General features: G+C 38.5%; 1 protein-coding gene across 2 annotated transcripts in view; it reads right to left on the reverse strand.

The window, feature by feature from the left end:
- The window catches only part of LOC105224496 (plexin-B), a 63,484-nt gene extending 49,359 nt beyond the window's left edge, over nt 1–14,125 (reverse strand). For both annotated transcript variants that reach the window (XM_049459983.1, XM_049459984.1), the window contains exon 1: nt 13,949–14,125. The gene's annotated coding sequence lies outside the window, so the exon portion shown is untranslated. The remainder of the gene's footprint in view (nt 1–13,948) is intronic.
- Between the last annotated feature and the right edge of the window lie 1,573 nt (nt 14,126–15,698).

Here is a 15,698-nt window from a genome sequence, read left to right on the forward strand (position 1 = left end):
ACGCAAATTCTGAAGTTCCAAAATTTTCACAATACGGTTTTTGAGGAAATTGATAGTAAATTTACAAGACATCTTATTAAAAGCCATAGAAAAAACCCATTTTCGCCCTATATCTTGTACACTTTTGGCACAGTATTTTTCTGAATATTAAAAAACAGCGAAGATCGTTTTGACGCCCCCAAGACGTTGCGCCCGGGGCGACGGATCCCTTCCATCGGCCTCAACACCCTCGCCTTTAGTTCTGCTTTCTCCAGACTGGACAAAGAAGCAATGCAAACGAGTCTGGCAGTGAACGAGGGCAAGACGAAATATCTCCTGTCATCAAACAAACAGTCGTCGCAATCACGACTTGGCTCTCACGTCACTATTGACAGTCATAACTTTGAAATTGTATGTAGATAGTTTCGTATATTTGGGAACCAGCATAAACGCCACCAACAATGTCAGCCTGGAAATTCAACGCAGGATAACTCTTGCCAACAGGTGCTACTTTGGACTGAGTAGGCAATTGAGAAGCAAAGTCCTCTCTCGACGAACAAAAACCAAACTCTAGAAGTCACTCATAATTCTCGTCCTGCTATATGGTGCAGAGGCTTGGACGACAACTGATGAGTCGGCGTTGCGAGTTTTCGAGAGAAAGGTTCTACGAAAGATTTATGGTCCTTTGCGCGTTGGCTACGCGAATATCGTATTCGGTGGAACGGTGAGCTGTACGAGATATGCGATGACAGCGACAACGCTGGCTAGGTCATGTTCTCCGAATGGACGAAAACACTCCAGCTCTGAAAGTATTCGACGCAGTACCCGCCGGGGGAGGCAGAGGAAGAGGAAGACATCCACTCCGTTGGAAGGACCCAGTGGAGAAGGACCTGACTTCGCTTGGAATATCCAATTGGCGCCAAGTAGCGAAAAGAAGAAACGACTGGCGCGCTGTTAACTCGGCTATAATCGCGTAAGCGGTGTCTACGCCAGTAAAGAAGAAAGTAATGTAAAATCTTGCAAAATTTTCATTATCTTGATAAATCCCGGGGCACAATTCCGATTTCTTTGGCGCCGCGATTTTAAGGTACCTTTGGAAAGAGGATGTCCTCCTGATTAAAAAACATAAGGGGTTATAGGGTCCACGCTTAGTTTAGGAGATATTCGGCGTTAAATTTCAAAAATTCGCAAAATTGGACCATTTCAAGGAGCTATTTCACCACATTAAACACACTTTTTCACATTTTTCACTTCAAATTAATTGAATTGCACTATAATCTTTTAAATAAATCTACATTTTACACTTTTAGCAGGTTTTTTACCTAAAAAATTATTTTTTTTTTTTAAATCACATTTTACATTTGTTTACAAAAAATTACGACGAAATGGAGCGCTGCCATGTGATGATAAGGCAATTCGCTGAAATTCCTCTTTTTCGCAAAAATTCCTCTATTCATGCATATGGATATTTTCTTTTTTAAAATTATTAAGCAAATAAGTAATATTATATACATGTATTAGTAATATTATATAATAATATTATATATACATATGTATAAGTAATATTTATCTATTTATTAAATTAACGCCAATCGGCAATATACAGCAGTTAATTTTATAAGTAAAAGAAAAAAAGAGAAAAAATATATAATACTAAGGGCTATTGTATTACAGTGATCACATTAATGGTATGGAAAGAGTTTGTCCTTTATACTATTGATGAACGAACTGAGGGAGCCTCCATAGAAATCGATGTTCTGGTGAAGTGAATTTACATTGTTAGCAATCCTGTTGTGAGGTCCATGGAAGACGTAGTTTTTCTGTGTCTTTGTTGTTTTAAGTTTCCGTGATTGTCTCAGTGAGAATGCCGTAGGAGCAAACTCAAAACTACCAAGAATCTCTGGGGCATCAATTAGGTTGTTAACAACCTTGACGACGTGTAGCTAGGCTGTTGATTTTATAGCGTGAACGTATATCGTCAGTGGAGAGTACCTGCGACCTCAAGGTTGTATGATAGGATAGAGACTTACAGAATTTATTTTGGACCTTCTCCAATCTGTTGATTGAGACATCAGTGTGAGGAGACCAGACTACAGTGCCGTACTCAAGTATGGGTAGAACTAGTTGGCGAAATAGACAAATCAATGTGTAGGGATTGCGAAAATCTCTGCCTGTTCTCGTGATTAATCCAAGAACCTTGAAAGCTTGGAGTGTGATCTTGTCTATATGCTTCGAGTAAGTGAGTTTGTTGTCTATCATGATGCCCAGGTCTTTCATATCGGGAACTTCTTGCAGGTTGTGACCGTTTAGTTTATAACTGGTGGCAATATTGCTGTGAGAGCGTGAGTACGAGACTACCGCGCATTTATTTGCGTTAAGGTCAAGTTTGTTGTTTGTACACCAAGCTGCGAGTTTGTCAATGTCATCTTGAAGCAGCTGGACATCTAGCTCATTTTTGATGGTTCTGTAGATCTTGAGGTCATCTGCGTAAAGCAGGTATTCTGACAGGAGATTTTTGCCAATATCATTGACAAAGATGTTGAAAAGCAGAGGACCTAAATGGGATCCCTGTGGCACTCCAGATGTAACCTTATATTCCTCAGACAAATATCCATCAACTCCAACTTGCAGGGATCTGTTTACCAGGTAGGAATATAACCAATCCAAGGCATTGCCGTCGACTCCGTAGCCTTGAAGCTTAGAAACAAGAATTCTGTGATTTACACGATCAAATGCTTTGCTAAAGTCAGTATATATGGAGTGAACCTTGAGACCATCATTCAAAGTGTTGAGTATGAAATTAGTGAAAGAGAAACGATTGGACGTGGTTGATCTGCCACCTGTAAATCCGTGCTGTCTTGTCGTGATGATATCTTTAAAGGCAGCAGTAAGTTGAGTGAGGACCAGCTTTTCAAATAGTTTTGCCAACGCGGATTGAATGCATATAGGCCTGTAGTTGGAAACATCAGTTCTCTGCCCACTTTTGAAGATTGGACTGACATACGACAGCTTCCATGCGCTAGGGAAGGTGTCAAGCTGCAAAGATCTATTGAATATGTGAGTGATAGGCTCATAGAGCGCAGTAGCGCAGTTTCTAATGAAAACATTTGGTATACCGTCAGGTCCAGCACCTTTGTTAGGGTTCAGCTTGAGTAATTGTTCGAGAACATCTTCACATTTGATTTCCAGATTATCGAGGTTGGTTTTTGGATCACTGATCATTGTATTTTTGTTAATTCGATCATTATTGTTATCATCAGTGAATGTTGTTTTGAAGTATGAGGCAAACAGGTTACTGATTGATTCACCAGTGGTAGCAGATTGATCGAGCCATGACATCTCGGATGGAATGTTCACACTATTGTACTTCTTATCCTTGATGAACTTCCAGAACGCACTTGTGTCGGACTGAACCATGTTCTCTATTTTGTCAACATATTTTCTGTAACATTCAATACTTAAAGTTTTGCAATCACGCCTTAACATGCTGAAGCGAGCGTTATCTCTTTGATTATTAGAGTTCTTATATTGCGAGTGAGCCGCATTTTTGAGCTTAATACTGTTAATAAGCTCAAAAGAGAACCAATTAGGGTAATTACTGACATAATTCTTATGTACAGGCACATATAGGGTAATGCCTTCCTCTAGCTTGTTATAAAACCAAGCAATTTCATTGTCGATAGTGTCTGTTTCATACATTCCTACCCAGTTAACCTGGTGATAAAAAACGTTGAGATTATGATAATCGGCTTTCTTGAAGGAGTATGTAGGTGAACTCGGTGATGTAAGATTAGGTCGAAAATTAAGACTCAACAAATGGTAGGGTTTTATCAACACTAATTTCTATATTACTGTAACAGAGATCCAGAAAAGTGTTATCACAGTTGCTTGTGTTGTTTACTTGAGTGCAATCAAGTAAAGCTAAACCATCTTGAAGAATCCTTTCACAGTCCGCCCGGGGGACACTACTAGGCAAATTGAAGTCGCCTACAAGTAATAGTTTAGCATGTTTAAATTTATCGTTTATATAAGAGAGTAGAGTGAGTAGATTATTATAGGAATCAAAGTTTGAGAGAGGTGGCATGTAGACACAGCTAACAATGATATCATGGGAAGCACCTTTTACGTTGACGAAGACGAGCTCAAGGTTATGTTGGTCAATTTGTATTAATTCAGCTTGAAAGTGGCGTTTGACTGCGATGAATACTCCACCTCCTCGTTCCAGACCGGACAGAACTGGATCCCTATCGTGCCTAAAAATTGTGTAAGTGCTGTCGATTAGTTCGACCATGATTCAGTAATACAAATGAGGTGAGCTTCGAATTCTTCCTTTTCACTGAGCGGGCGAAAATTTTTGTTAACTATCTGCGGTATGTCATGGATGTACTTGATGGTTTTACTTGTGTCACCATTCTTGTTGAGAGTGTTTAATTCAGAGCGTAAATCATTAAGGTGAGTCTGTTGTGCAGGGGTTAGGTCTGGTTTGAACCTAACCTGAGAGCTCTCACTCTGGTTTAGTTTAAAGATTTCTCTGGCATCAGCAACTGACTGGGTCTCTATAAGCAGAGGGCGTGTACGGTTGGGTGTCTGACGTTCGCGTCTTCGGATTTTGAATCCAGTTAACTTAGCAGATAAGTCGCCCGATAATACAGCTGAGAGTGATACTTTATCATCTTCCAGTCGGTCGATGCCAGAAGCTTTGGTTGACTCTAAAATTCCAAGAGCGATGACTTTTGACTCACGCTTCTTACGATCATTAATTTCTTTTATGATGTCCTCAGGAGAAGATGGTGATGATGATGAGATTTGGTAGGAGCATAAATTATTTTCAATAGTTGTAATACGGTCACTCAGGCTCGTGCATTTTTTATCGGTGATTGCATGTTGCTTGGCGAGCGCTTTAACTTATTTTTTTAACCCGGTGATACTTTCACTAATAGATGATTTAAAGTTCTCAAGATTGTCATGAAATTTTTTGGGAAATTAGAAAATTAGAGAGCATCTCAATCGTGTTTTTTCTCACGTTTTCAGAACAGCTACCACATGTGTTGTTTGCAATTATCTTTTTAGGCGGCATGTTGATAATCGGATTGACACATTACCAGTAGTATTAGTAACTAAAAAAATGTATGTATTCACAACACGATATTTTACTCAATTAATTTAGTCAGTCAGAGTTAATTAATTTACAAAAATTGTTTTAATTAATAATAAAATATCACGAGCGAAAAAAATACGTATGTCTACTTGGTAGCGTTGCCAGATGTATAATATTATATAATAATATTACGTAATAAAGTGTAAAGTATACAGTACAGTACGAAAACTCAAATTTTCTTTCAGTATGAGTGCATGATAACCGAAAAATATAACCACTTCATACCCAAAACTCATATTTTAAATATAATAATGTTACAAAAAGTAGTATTAAGTTGTATTTGTATTGCTATATGCATCCCTTATTATGAACAATAGCTGTAGGTATATGGAATAGCATTTGTCTTGTTGTAGACATCTGGCGCCGCGGCTGTCTGCTTGTCGAAACAATAGACATCTGGCGCCGCACTGTCTGCGTGTCGACTTAAACAATTGCTGAGTCTGGCGCCGCGGCTGTCTGCTTGCGTCTGGCGCCGTATAGCATTATGTTCTGGTAATTTCCAGACCCAATATTCTAGAAGGACACGTCGGCATCAGCGAGAAGTGCGTGGCTATATAAGCCGTGGCAGCGCCAACGTAATCAATCAGTGCTAAGAGTAAACTGCTATAGTGTAGACGAGTTGTGAAATAAAGAGTTGTTGAATTAAATTGAACAGTGTTGATTTTATTTGTCAATCCAGAGATACGAACCTAACAAAGTAAACTAGCAAGAGTAAATTCGTAAAAATTGGTGTCAGAAGTGGGATTGTCAAATAATCCAAATTCAAGATGGTTAAATTCGGAGAATTGAGAATTCAGCAATTAAAAAAGGAACTGGAGGAGCGTAATTTGCCGATAAGGGGGCAAAAGGCGGATCTGCAGGCACAATTACGTGAAGCAATGGAAGCGGATGGAATTAATGTGGACGAGTTCGAATTTGTTGGGCCAGAAACTTCTACAAAGGTAGAAGAGAAAGTAGAAGAACAACGAACATCATCAAGGGTAGACATGAACACGTTGTTAGTGGCTATTAAGCAAATGGCAGAAAATGTAGTGCAAACAGAAAATCGTCTGGCACAGCAAATGGCAGAAAATGCAGTGCAAACAGAAAATCGTCTGGCACAGCAAATAGCCGAAAATGCAGTGCAGGCAGAAAATCGTCTGGCACAGCAAATAACGCAAATAGCTGAAAATACATCACAGTTAGAGTCTCGCCTTACACAACAAATAACTGAAAATAATACGCAGTTAGAAAAGCGTTTGGTACAACAGATTACAGAAAAAAATACACAAGTGCAAGAGAAATTTTCAAAATTTGAAGACGAATTAAGCACAATAAAAAATGACGAAGAAAATTTAAGATCAGAATTTCTTCAACTGAGTAATCGTGTGCGAGAACTTCAACTACATGGCCCTGCACCATCAACAAATAATCAAAGATTGAAGGCACCCACATTCGATGGAAGTATTCCATTTCAAATTTTCAAACTTCAGTTTGAAAAGACAGCAATGGCCAATAATTGGAATGCAGCGGACAAAGTGGCGTCCTTGTTTGTATCATTGAAAGGACCTGCGGCAGAAATCCTTCAGACTATTCCAGACTGTGAACGGGACAACTATGAGGCATTGATGAGTGCGATAGAAAGACGATATGGTAGTGAGCACCGGAAACAAATATACCAGATCGAACTGCAAAATAGGGGTCAGAAGATGACCGAGTCATTACAAGAGTTCGCAACTGAAATCGAACGACTGGCTCATTTGGCAAATGCAGATGCACCTGTGGAATACATTGAGAGGGTAAAAATTCAATGTTTCATAAATGGAATTCGTGATGTGGACACCAAACGCGCCACATATGCATTGCCAAAAAGAACGTTTGCTGAAACGGTTTCGCACGCCCTCACACAGGAAACAGCTTCCCTACTAAGTATACCAGCACACAAAGTACAAAGAGTTGAAATGGAACAACCGGCGCTGATGGAAGAAATATTGAAGACTCTGAAGACAATTGCTGCACCGCGAGTAAATACAACAGGAAGAGGTTTCAACTGTGGAAAAGCGGGTCACTTTGCCTGAAATTGCAATATAAAAGTAAACCCATCAAAACGGAAACAACCAACAGATAACGAGGACGGAGCATCCACATCTCACAAGTCGTTAAACTAAAACGGAACAGTTTAAAGGGGCGTGAGCTGGTTCCCACAACTATTTGCCCCGCCATCTCGATATCACAAATAGGTCGCCATGACACCAACCTTACTATCAACGGCATCGTAAATGGACGACTGTCAACGCTTACTTTGGATACTGGTGCCACACATTCAATTATCCGACCGGATGTGGTGAGAGGAACGGTTGAACCATTAGTTGGTTGCAAGCTTCGAACGGCCACTGGAGAGGAAGCAGCTGTCGCGGGAAAAGTGTTTTGCGAAGTAATGATTGGTACCCTGGAAGTTAATCACACCTTCATCGTAGCAGAAATCACGGATGAAATTATAATGGGAGTAGATTTCATGATTGATCACGGGGTTACTTTGGATTTAAACAAGCAAATGCTGTTTTGCCAGAACATGGAGATGCCTATAAACACCGGATATGTGACCAACGTTGAAAGTAAGAGGGTGATTGTTGATGATAATCAGAGTATTCCACCAAAATCTGAGGCGATTGTATGGGCTAAAGTGAATGAAGGAGGTGGGACTGAAGAATTGTGGATTGTGGAACCAACAAAAATAGATACACCCATATTGGTAGGAAGAACGCTTGTGAAAATTAGAGAAGACGCCACCATTCCGGTCAGAGTAGTGAATGAATTCAACACGCCTATAAGTCTGAAGAAAGGAGCAGTAATTGGACAGTGCCAGAATATAAGTGCAATAGCACGATGCGAACGGTCACAACAGAAGCCTACTATTGAGCCACAACAGATAAGTCCTACACTCCTAAATAATTTGCTGAACGAACTGCATGGAAATGAAAAATTAAAAGCAGAAAAACTATTAGAAAAATACGCATCCATATTTGCAAACGAAGGAAACACAGGAAGAACCGGCATTGTCAAACATCGCATAAATACCGGAGACGCTAAACCAATCCGACAAGCTCCGCGTAGGGTTCCACTAGCAAAACGTGAGGATGCTAACAAAATTATTGAAGACATGCACAAAAACGGTGTAATCGAACCTTCAATAAGTCCATGGAGCTCACCTATCGTCTTAGTTAAAAAGAAAGATGGTAGCACCCGTTTCTGCGTAGATTATAGGAAGTTGAATGATGTCACAAAGAAAGACAGTTATCCTCTACCAAGAATCGACGATACATTAGACACCTTGTCTGGAGCGAAATGGTTTTCTACATTAGATCTACAAAGTGGATATTGGCAAGTCGAGATCGATGAATGTGACCGTGAAAAGACCGCTTTCAGTATGGGCGACGGGTTATGGGAATTCTCTGTGATGCCATTTGGGTTATGTAATGCGCCTGCAACGTTCGAGCGACTGATGGAACATGTGTTAAAAGGACTCAACTGGAAGACATGTTTGGTGTATCTTGATGACATTATCATCATGGGAAAAAGTTTTGATGATCATCTGAAAAATCTAGAGGAAGTCTTTCAGCGAATAGCATCAGCCGGATTACGCTTGAATCCCAAAAAGTGTTCATTATGGAAGAAGCAGGTCACATATCTCGGACATAAAGTATCAACTGAGGGGATTCACACCGAGGAGGGAAAAATAAAAGCAATTAAAGATTGGCCTCAACCCACCAACATACATGAACTCCGCAGCTTCCTCGGCTTATGCACGTATTACCGCCGTTTTGTACCTGGATTTGCGAACGTGGCTAGAAGTTTACATGATTTAACAAAGAAGAATCGCCCGTTTGTATGGCAGTTGGAACAAGAAAAAGCGTTTGAGCAGCTGAAAGAACTACTTTGTACGGCACCGATGTTAGCTTATCCAATACCTGGAAAGAAATTCATACTGGATACAGATGCGAGCGCTTATGGAATTGGAGGTGTCCTGTCTCAGCTCATCGACGGACAAGAAAGAGTAATTGGGTATTACAGCAGAGTGCTCGGGAAACCAGAGAAAAACTACTGTGTGACGCGAAAAGAACTACTAGCTGTGGTGGAATGTGTAAAACATTTCCACAAGTATTTGTATGGACAACGATTCTTGCTGAGGACTGATCATGCAGCATTAAAATGGTTATTACAGTTTAGGAATCCGGAAGGTCAAATTGCACGATGGGTCGAAAGATTACAGAATTACGACTTCGAAACGGAACATCGAAAGGGGATTCACCACAAAAATGCGGATGCATTATCACGTCGCCCTTGTCCACTGGAATGTAAACATTGCTCCAAATCAGAAGGAAAAGAAGGTATAATCGACGTGCGATTACTGAATATAGAACCTGAAGATGATTGGACTCCTCACCGCATCAGAATCAATCAGCTGGAGGACTCTGATCTTGCAAAGCTGATAATAGCCAAAGAAAATGGGGTACGACCACCAAAGGAACAAATAAGTAGCGAGAGTCCAACGGCAAAAGCATATTGGGCCCAATGGAACAGCATAAACCTCGTTAATGGATACCTTCATCGTACCTGGGAAAGCGAAGATGGCAAACAGTCTCGTCTGCTGATCATAGTACCGAAGTCCATGATCCCGAAAGTATTGAAAGAATATCACAATGGACCTAGTGGAGGGCACCTTGGAATTACAAAAACTATAGAGAAGATTAAACAACGGTTCTACTGGATCGGTTGTCTAGATTCCATAGCAGAATGGATAAGTAATTGCGTAGAGTGCATGGCAGCTAAAGGCCCTAAAGCCAAAAGTCGCGGTAGGCTACAACAGTACAACGTGAGATCACCATTTGAACGAGTCGCAATGGATGTTGCAGGTCCGTTCCCAACCAGTACGGCCGGAAACAAATATCTACTGGTTGTCATGGACTATTTCAGTAAATGGCCAGAAGTATATGCCTTACCAAACCAAGAAGCGAAGACAGTAACCGAAGCGTTTGTAGAAAATTGGATAACAAGGTTCGGAGTGCCCGTCGAATTACACTCAGATCAAGGCAGGAAATTCGAATCTTCCATTTTCCAAGAAGTCTGTACATTATTGGGCATCCAAAAGACACGGACAACAGCGTTACACCCACAATCAGATGGGATGGTAGAGAGATTCAATCGAACGCTCGAAGAACATCTGCGGAAAATCGTTAATAAAGATCAACGGAATTGGGACAAGTGCATCCAGATGTTCCTGCTGGCGTATCGTTCAGCAAAGCACGAGACAACTGGTTACACGCCAGCAAAGATTATTTTTGGATCTGATCTGCGACTCCCTGCTGATCTTAAGTTTGGAACGAATCCTACAGCTGTAAGAAATGATGGAGATTATTGTTCTGCCTTAAAGGAAGAAATGAATGAATTGCATCTAATGGTAAGACAGCATACGCATCTGATGAGCAATAAGATGAAGGACCGGTTCGAACAAGCGGCAAATTCAAAAGTTTTTGAAGAAGGTGATCTGGTCCTGTTGTACAATCCACTTCGAAAGAAAGGCTTGTCCCCGAAACTGCAGACAGCCTGGGAAGGACCATATATGGTGATGAAACGACTTAATGACGTGGTATACCGCATACAAAGAAATGGGAAAGCACGATGTAAAATGAAAGTAGTACATTTGGAGAGGCTCGCCCCATTTGGTTCAAGAGGATTTGTGCCTAATCGGAACGATTAGGCTTTAGTGGAGGGCAGTGTTACAAAAAGTAGTATTAAGTTGTATTTGTATTGCTATATGCATCCCTTATTATGAACAATAGCTGTAGGTATATGGAATAGCATTTGTCTTGTTGTAGACATCTGGCGCCGCGGCTGTCTGCTTGTCGAAACAATAGACATCTGGCGCCGCACTGTCTGCGTGTCGACTTAAACAATTGCTGAGTCTGGCGCCGCGGCTGTCTGCTTGCGTCTGGCGCCGTATAACATTATGTTCTGGTAATTTCCAGACGCAATATTCTAGAAGGACACGTCGGCATCAGCGAGAAGTGCGTGGCTATATAAGCCGTGGCAGCTCCAACGTAATCAATCAGTGCTAAGAGTAAACTGCTATAGTGTAGACGAGTTGTGAAATAAAGAGTTGTTGAATTAAATTGAACGGGGTTGATTTTATTTGTCAATCCAGAGATACGAACCTAACAAAGTAAACTAGCAAGAGTAAATTCGTAACAATAATATAAATATCGTCGCCTAAAATACAAACCAATGTATCATCCAAAATAAATGGAAATTACTGACAGATATAATAACCAAAATTTATCCATTTTATAACGAGCTCTTAAATTTTATTTAAATATTGGATATAAAGTGGTTATATTATTTGGTTATTATGCAGTCATAATATTGGATATAAAGTGGTTATATTTTTTGGTTATTATGTAGTCATATTGAAACAAAATTTGAGTTTTCGTTATAAAATGGTAAATTTTAGTACCCACGAAAGTACTTTTATTTGTAGAACGCGGCCGAAGGCCGCCAACGCAGAAAGGAGTACTACGCGAAAGTACTTCAGTCACCCCGGGTATTCGCTCGACCAGGGTTATTTTTTTAGAGCGCGGCCGAAGGCCACCAACACAGAAAGGAGTACTACGCGAAAGTTCTTCAGTCACCCCGAGTGTTTGCTCGTAATATTATAACATTATCACACTTTTTTACTTATCTGTGTTTATTAAATATAAATCACATATTATTCATATATTCATATATGTATGTATAACATGTATATGCAAAAGTGTTCACATATTCAAGTTTAGCTTGAAAAATCTGCTTTATAGTTTTTTTATAGTTAATAAAGAAAAAAGAATCGGCACAATTCCGATTACTTTGGCGCCGCGATCTGAAGGTACCGTTGGAAAGAGGAAGTCCTCCTGATTAAAAAATATATAGGGTTATAGGGTCCGCAAACGCTTAGTTTACGAGATATTCGACCTTAAAGTCCGAAAAATCGCAAAATTGGACCATTTCAAGACGCTATTTCACCACATTAAACGCACTTTTTTCACATTTTTCACTTCAAATTAATTAATTTACACTATTAACTTTTAAATAAAACCACATTTTACACATTTAACAGGTTTTTTACCTAAAAAATCTTTATTTTAAAAATTACATTTTACGCTTGTTTGAACCTCATTTGTTTACCAAAAATTACGACGAAATGGAGCGCTGCCATGTGATGATAAGGCAATTCGTGAAATTCCTCTTTTTTCGCAAAATTCCTCTATTCATGCATATGGATATTTTCTTGTATAAATTTATCAAGCAAATAAGCAATATTATATACGGTAAATGTTCAGCAGAGCGGCTTTTCCGAAAACGTGCACCAATTTTCACGGGAATTGTCTTAAAAAATTCGTTTTTAATTCCGATTCACGAATATGTATGGCGCGTTATTTAATTTTATGTTATTAATTGGAAAAATAAAAAGAAATTAAAATATCGATATTCTCAATATTCGAATCAGAAAGAAAATTTGTAAAAATGAGAAATACATATTATAAAAATAATAATAATTGGAAAAATAAAAAGAAATAAAAATATCGATATTCGCAATATACGAGTCTGATCGTGAATTGGCAAAACTGAGAAATACATACTAGGAAAATTTATAATTCATTATTATTGCAGAAAGAAGAATTTGGACGCAGATACCGTATATAATATTGCTTATTTGCTTAATAAATTTATACAAGAAAATATCCATATGCATGAATAGAGGAATTTTTGCGAAAAAAAGAGGAATTTCAGCGAATTGCCTTATCATCACATGGCAGCGCTCCATTTCGTCGTAATTTTTGGTAAACAAATGAGGTTCAAACAAGTGTAAAATGTAATTTTTAAAATAAAGATTTTTTAGGTAAAAAACCTGTTAAATGTGTAAAATGTGTAAATTGTAAATTAATTTGAAGTCAAAAATGTGAAAAAAGTGCGTTTAATGTGGTGAAATAGCGTCTTGAAATGGTCCAATTTTGCGATTTTTCGGACTTTAAGGTCGAATATCTCGTAAACTAAGCGTTTGCGGACCCTATAACCCTATATATTTTTTAATCAGGAGGACTTTTTCTTTCCAACGGTACCTTCAGATCGCGGCCCCAAAGTAATCGGAATTGTGCCCGATTTTAATCCCGAAATCGGGGGATGCTATTCTATAATTTTTCCCGCGTAGCTTTTATTTGAATATAACCATGTTGTCATTAATTTGTATCGCATGCTGGTATATTTTATACAAAACACTTTTATTAAAGCGAATTTGTGTATCTGGATATAAAAGTTGAAAATATAAACGTAAAACTAATTGTAAATCAAGAAAACACGCATCTGAAGTTTAGGACATTAAATGTATGTAAATATATAATATAAAAAAAACATAAATCTCCAGCACCAATACAACTCATATTCAAATGTACATTTTTTCTTTTTGTGGAGAAATTCCTTTACACGCACATATCCATTTGAAGCCCGAAATCCGGGGTGCTACTCTAAATCCCAACCATTCTTTTAAGCTACTTATTGCCTTTCTTTTGTTAGGAAGATCTAATAACAACTTCAAAGCTTGTGCGACTTCTGTCCACTAGCTAACGAGGTAGCCACAATTCCTGGCGATGTATCCTCTAATGCGATATTCTATTGACATCGGAATTTTCACAGTATATATGATATGTTTAAACTTTTAACATATCGGGATTCAACTTAATTATAACCCTTTGACGGATAATATACAAATAATTTGCAACAAAAAAGTCTGCAAGTACATACTGAGCCACAAATAAACTGTGTAAAATCGGTTCAAGGATTTATCGCAGATAAACGCGTCACGTTATTTTAATAGAAAAGGATGGAAGGGAAGAATAATGGACCAATCACTTTAATTACATATCAAAAATCACTTATTCTTCATATACACTTTATCTTATTTTTATATAGCAATATGACGTATACCCAATTATACAACTCCAATACACACGACAACCCTAGTCGCAAACTATGCAACGAATCAAGATATTGGCTGCAATTTTGTTTGGAACAATGTACAAAGGAACATTCGCGGGCAATTGATCTTAAAGGGCATCTCGAGAGGCAATTTAAGATAGCTAAAAATCTAAATTGCCAGCGATATTGCTAATGTACAGACTCTACATTGCTAATAATCAGAAATTGTTTCTAAATATATTTAAAGCCAGCTATTGACAGGAATGATCTGTCTGTTTTGATAATTTCACAGAGCTCTTTTCACATTCACACTAATTTTGAAGAGGCTACCTGTAAATGTTATCGGGACATCTCCACAGGCGAAAGTTTATGGTATACTAACTATTGCCTTTGGAGACACCATATTGCATATGGAATGTAATATATGGCATACAAATTTGAATGTTTTCTTTTGCATGGAATGAATAGCGGGTTTCTCTAGCCTCTATTTGAGACATTTTTAGGTTAAGTTTCAATTTGTGACTAGCTACCATTCACTAAACAGTCTCTAGCGTTAGTCTCAAAATATTGACTCAAATTTGAGACCTGATAGTTATGTGGTCACAAAAGGAAAGAACTCTTGGAGGCAACAGAGTTCAGTTAAATATATACCGACGGCGGTTTTATTTCGGTTATTTTATTAGTGGTATTCTGTAAGCAGTCTCTAGTCACTATTTGAGACTTTTTGACGTAAAGTCTCAATTTGTGACTAGTTACTATTCACTAATAGGGCCCATACACGACACACATGAGCGTTCGATCTGTGTGAATTCGTTTCGCCCAAATATGACACACAAATCTATTTTGCGTTCGTTCTTCACACAGTGAACATGTGCGACAAGCAAGCGGAACATTTCTTCGAATTTATTTTTCTCAATTTTATTTTAATATTGTATTTATCACTTTTCGTTTGCCAAATTGCCAATTCATTTTTTCTAAAATCAATAAATTCTGATACGAAATCTTTATTAAGGGGAGAGCCTGCTTTAGAAGCTTCAAACAATCGATTTTTTTTTTTGCTTAAATCTCTTTAAAAATTATCTAACAATATTTACCCAAAGTTATAGATTGGAATTCTAAATATTTTTGAAGCTAGAAGGGAAATAGTGACCGAGCGTCTAACAGATATATGAGCGCTTGGGCAAAAAGCGAATACTTTGAGGCGCGATTTCTCAGATTTCATGTTTACGATTACTCTTGTTTGACGGGCAGGATAGAAAAAAACTAAACGTTGTATAGAATTGGGGCAGAGTTTATCAGCTTTGGAATAAAAAGTGGACTTAATGAGCTGAATTGAGAATTGGCTTGCCCTTAGGTGATCGCACAATGATTCTTCAATGTTTTCGGATAATATCTGCGGCCGGTTTATAAAGCACAGTAGTTATTACTTCATTTATTGTTTGTAATATTAACTCTTCTCCGATGTTATGTGATTTGCCTTTTTGAGCAATTAACAAAGAGATATTGTACGAAGCTCGAAGTCCGTCGTCATCTTGCTTAGCAGCCGTAGAAAATAGTTTTGCTACACTTGGCTGAG

This window comes from Bactrocera dorsalis, chromosome 6 (assembly GCF_023373825.1).
Source record: "Bactrocera dorsalis isolate Fly_Bdor chromosome 6, ASM2337382v1, whole genome shotgun sequence".
Lineage (NCBI taxonomy): Eukaryota > Metazoa > Arthropoda > Insecta > Diptera > Tephritidae > Bactrocera > Bactrocera dorsalis.